Source organism: Petaurus breviceps, unplaced genomic scaffold (genome assembly GCF_028583685.1).
Source record: "Petaurus breviceps papuanus isolate PSGF00001 unplaced genomic scaffold, PetGlider_PUasm1.0 90977, whole genome shotgun sequence".
Taxonomy (NCBI): Eukaryota; Metazoa; Chordata; class Mammalia; order Diprotodontia; family Petauridae; genus Petaurus; species Petaurus breviceps.
The window spans coordinates 13,051,084-13,056,942 of NW_027187391.1; positions in this window are offsets into that span (position 1 = coordinate 13,051,084).

Below are 5,859 nucleotides of genomic sequence, written 5' to 3' on the forward strand. Positions count from 1 at the left end.
TATTATATGTAATGGGGATAAGCTAGAAGCATTTCCAACAAGATCAGGGGTGAAACAAGGGTGTCCCCTATCAACCTCTTAATCAACCTGGTACTAGAAATGTTAGCAGTAGCAATTAGAGAAGAAAAATAAATCAAAGGAATCAAATTAGGCAAAGAAGAGATCAAGTTATCACTCTTTGCAGATGAGATGATGATATACTTAGAAAATCATAAAGAATCAAGTAAAAAACTACTTGAGACAATAAATAAATTTGGCAAAGTTGCAGGATATAAAATAAACCCACATAAATTCTTGGCATTCCTGTATATTTCTAATTAAATCCAACAGCAGGAGAGAGAAAGAGAAATCCCATTTAAAGTTACTATAGACATTATAAAATATTTGGGAATCTACCTGCCAAAACAAACCCAGGACCTATATGAACACAACTACAAAAGACTTTTCACACAAATAAAGTAAGATATAACTAATTGGAAAAACATCAATTGCTCATGGCTGGGTCGAGCTAATATAATAAAAATGACAATTTTATCTAAATTGAATTACATATTTAATGCCATACCAATCAACTTGCCAAAAAAATTACTTTATAGACCTAGAAAAAATAGTAACAAAATTCATTTGGAAGAACAAAAGGCCCAGAATATCAAGGATATTAATGAAAAGAAATGCTAGGGAAGGTGGCCTAGTTATACCAGATTTTAATCTGTATCATAAAGCAGCAGTCATCAAAACTATTTGGTACTGGCTGAGGAATAGAGCAGTGGATCAATGGAATAGATTGTGTACACAAGACTCAGCAGTCAATGACTATAATAATATCCTCTTTGATAAACCCAAAGACCCCAGTTCTGGGGATAAGAACTCACTATTTGACAAAAACTGCTGGGAAAACTGGAATATAGTATGGTAGAAAATGGGCATAGATAATTATCTAACACCGTATAACAAAATTAAGTCTAAATGGGTGTATGATCTAGGTATAAAGGATGATACTGTAAGCAATCTGGGAAAGCAAGGAATAGATTATCTGTCAGATTTGGGGAGAGGGGAAGGTTTCATGACCAAACAATAATTAGAGAGCATCATAAAATGCAAAATGGAGAAATTTGATTACATGAAACTGAAAGGCTTCTGTACAAACAAACCAATGTAACCAAGATTAAGAGGGAAGTGGGAAAATGGGAAAGAATTTTTACATCCAATGACTCTGATGAAGGCCTAATTTCTAAAACATACAGAGAATTGAGTCAAATCTCTAAGAATACAAATTATTCCCCAATTTATAAATGGTCAAAGAATATGAATAGACAGATCTCAGAGGAAGAAATTAAAGATATCTATAAACATATGAAAAAATGCTCTAAGTCACTACTGATTAGAGAAATGAAAATCAAAACAACTCTGAGGTACCACATCTCACTGGTCAGATTGGCTAAGATGACAAAACAGGGAAATGATAAATGCTGGAGAGGATGTGGAAAAATTGGAACACTAATACATTGCTGGTGGAGATGTGAACTGATCCAACTATTCTGCAGAGCTATCTGGAACTATGTCCAAAGGGCTATAAGTAATTTCATATCCTTTGACCCAGCAATACCACTTCTAGGGTTGTATCCCAAAAAGATCACAGAAGTGGGAGGAAGACTCATATGTACAAAAATATTTATAGCAGCTCTTTTTGTGGTGGCAAAGAATTGTAAACTAAGGGGATGCCCATCAATTGGGGAATGGCTAAACAAGTTATGGTATATAAATGTAATAGAATACTATTGTGTCATAAGAAACGAAGAGCAGATGGACTTCATATCTACCTGGAGAGGCTTATACAAATTGATGCTGAGTGAGAAGAGCAGAACCAGGAAAAAATTTGTACACAATTACAGATACAATGTATGTGTGATGACCAACTTTGATAGACCAGACTCGTCTCAAAAATGCAGGGCTGTAAGTAACCTCCAAAAGTCTCATGATGGAAAGAGATATCTACATTCAGAGAAAGAACCAGAAAGAACAGAGTTTGAATGCAGATTGAAGCAAATGACCTGCTTGTCTTGCTTTTTCTTGTTTAGTTTGGTTTCCTCTTTCCCACTGTTCATTCCATCCGATACAATCCTTCTTTATAACCTGAACAATGTCTAATGTGAATGTATTTGTAGATCCTATACCTGATTGTATGCCGCCATGGCGGGGGGAGGGGAAGAAGGGGGAGAAAATTTGAAACTCAAAGAACTGGGGAACTGAATCTTGTAAACTAAAAGTAAATGAACAAATTAATAAAGATAAAAAAAATTGTATTCTTATTCCATGCATATACTCTTCATGAAGTTTTTGTTGAGACAAGAAAACAAATATATAGTCAGGAAAAAATAGATATCGGTAGATACTGATATCTTTTTTTTTTTTGCTTTTTTTTTGGAGGCCAATTGGGATTAAGTGACTTGCCCAAAGTCACACAGTGTGTAAGTGTGTCAAGTGTCTGAGGCCGGGATACTGATATCTTAATTATCTGTGATATTTTCTTTTCCTTCAGAATCTCTTCTTTTGAAGGACATTCACAATTTTGCTATGTCCAGAACACATTTCTTCTCATTTAGTCAGCTATAGGCACTTTTCTCAACTACATTTTTTCCAAGTTCCATCTTTAGTGCCTCTGATTGAAAAGCTCCAGTGATAGGGACCCTATTGCCTCCTTGGGAAGTTGATTACACTTTAGGATAGTTCTGGTGGCTAGAAAGTCTTTCCCTTATATGAAGATGAATTGCATCTACCTTTCTTTAATTTTCAACCTTTCTCTACTTATCTTAACCTAACCTTTCTTGTCTTCACTAACCTTTGGTTAACTTTGTAGTCCTTTGTGTCTTGTGTGCGTTTAAAAACATTACTCTGAGAAGTATCTACATGGTTCAACAGACCACCAAGGGGGTAGACTAAGAACTATTGGTCTATTGTCTCTCATCCCTATGACTTTGAAGAAATTCTTCATAATGTTTGACTAATCAATAAAACTTTGGTATCCTTGACTTCTTGATTATATAACATATTTTTCACAATAATTTTCATATCTTTTCTATGGGTCTTCTTTCACATTTAAATTAGTAAGGATCAATATATAAACATATGCATATATGTATACATATATATATATATTGGCTTTGTTAGGATGATCTCAGTTTCTTCTCCTTTTCATCCTCCATTACAAAAGTTGGAGCATGATCTGCAATTAACTTCACAGTAGTGTGAGGTAAGATAAAAAATTTTCCAACAAAATTGCTTATTGCCTTTGGACTCGTGATAAAACCAACTCCGTTATTTACCTCTCACAGGAAGAGCCATAAGTCAACATTGATTTTTCAATATATGTTTTCTGATTGATATATAGTAAGAATGCCAAAGAGATACAATTTAGTGCCGCTAATCATCTGTCATCTCATTTACTTGTTGGACAAAGATTTCATATTGAGTACAAACAACTATAGTAATGTTGGAAGTTGTTATTAAATATGATGATTCTTCTGTCTTTTTTCTGTCACCATCACTTCAGAAGAAAGAGGGGGCTGCAGAGGATATAAGACTATTTGGTTCTTTTACATGTTTCATGAGTTGTTTTGACATGATAAGAACTGTAAAAACAACAGTAACAATAATAACAACATATTTGAGATATCCTATCTAAACTGACACTCAGAGTGTAAGCACTATCTGCTTCAGTCTGCCATCTGTCAACCATTTTTTCAAGGTATATATTACTTGATAACTTATTAATAATTTTACCTCCCTTCAGAAACTAGTGATTTGTTCATGTTTTATTCCAGGGTACTGTTTTGGAGCAATGTATCTTTGTCTTGCAAAGAAGCCTTTTTCCCCTGTCCATTCCCTTTCCTATCCTTCCCTTCCTTTCCCTTCCCTTCCCTTCCCTCTCCTTTCTTCTCCTTTCCTCAGTATCTACAGCTCAAACTTTAGTAACTCACTGTAAAGCATAGACTTTTTATCATGGAATCAAATGGCTTATACACTGGATTTTATAGAATTTTTTCATAGTTCATAAAGAAACAGTATGCTGTGATCTAATGATTTCTGTTTTTTTTTAACTGCTTGGGGTTTTCCCTCTCTTAGTGAAATAAATAGAACCAACTGCAAAACAAGCTACTACAAAGGTTTCTCAGGGATAATATTGCTACATACACACAAAAAAAGGAATTGAAGCTTGGTAAACAAAGTATACTTTCACCTCCTCTTTCCATTTTTTTCCTTTTCTTCATTTTAACAAAATGGTTTTGAAGTCATACCTTCTGTCTCTATTTTTTTTCCCCTTTTCTGTTAACAGTTTCTTCAAATTACAAATTTCCAAAACAACCCTACTCAAAAGCCCTTTAATTTTCGGTTAAAATGCAGATTGTTTCTCTGTTTTTTCTTCTCCTTTTTAACTTGCTAACAGTGATGATCTCAAGGCTGTTCTAAAGTTCAAAACCACTAAGCAATCATAGGCTTAAAGTCAAAGTCATTCTTGTTTTGAATGTTCAAGCCCTCTACCTATCAGAAGCTAAGATGTTTATTCTTTCACCTATGACTTTTGGCATTTTTTCCTTCCATTTAAAAAAATTAGTGACATCTTTTGTTTTAATATTACTCATATTTCCCAACATATTCCTCCCACATCGCCCTCCTAGAGAATCATCATCACTTATAACAAAGAATAAAAAGAGATGGGAAAGTTTTAGCAAAATTAATCAACATATCAAAAAAGTTTGACATAGTATGCAGCAATCTACACTCATGGTTCCCCACACCTTCAAAGAAAAGAAGAAAGTGTTGTTTTCTCTATCTCTCTCCTTTGGGGACAAGCTTAATCATTACAATCTTAACTCATTCAATTTCAATTGTTTTGTTGCTCTTTCCATTTATATTGTTGTGAAAATTATGTATATTTTTTTCTAGGTTCTAGTTACTTCACTTTACAATTCACTTAACACTTCCAATGCTTTTCTCAGTTTATCATATTTATCACTTTCTTACACTCCAAGCTACCTGAATGGGGACCCAACCAGTTGAGTAACTCAGCTCATGTTATCCCTCTCCCTTTCTCTCTCCTCCTTTCCAAAGGGTGGTAAATTTTGATAGCCGTAACTTGGGCTTTACTAGCTGCATCTCTCTTTCTCCCTCCCTCCTTCTCCCCCTCCCCCCCCTCTCTCTTTGTCTCTCTGTCTGTCTGTCTGTCTCTCTCTCTCCCAAAACTTTAAGCCCATTTCACTGTGGACCTCATAGACTGCCCGAGCACCCCAAAATGGCTATATTTTGGGCTCTCCTGCCTCAGAGTGAATGTAAATAGTAACTGTTTCTCTTTTGGCCATCAACCCCTCCCAGTTCAATTTTTTTTTTAATTAAAGGGGCTATCCCTTGACTTACTTCTTAAAGAGGCTTATTTGCTGAATGGGAACTACCTCACTCAAAATGAGAACCTGAAAAGATCTTAGCCTACAAGTTTCAGGGTCTCCCATTGCATCCTGAACCATCTCCAGTTGTCCTGATGAGTATCTGGTCACTGAACCCAGATGGCTCTGGAGGACAAAGTGAGTATGGTGACCTTGCACAGCTCTCCCTCACTCAAATTAAAGCCAATTGCAAGTCATATTATCATCTCCCTGATGTCATGGTCCTCTTAGAAAACAAAGGACAAACACAACATAACAATCTCATATTCATGTACTATAACTTGTTTAGTTCTTCCCCTCCCCCCCCCCAAAATTAATGGGAATCTATTTTGTTTCCAATTCTTTATTCCTGCAAAAATGGTGCCATACATATTTGGGTAACTTTCTATTTATCATTGATCTCTTTGGGTTATATGGATTG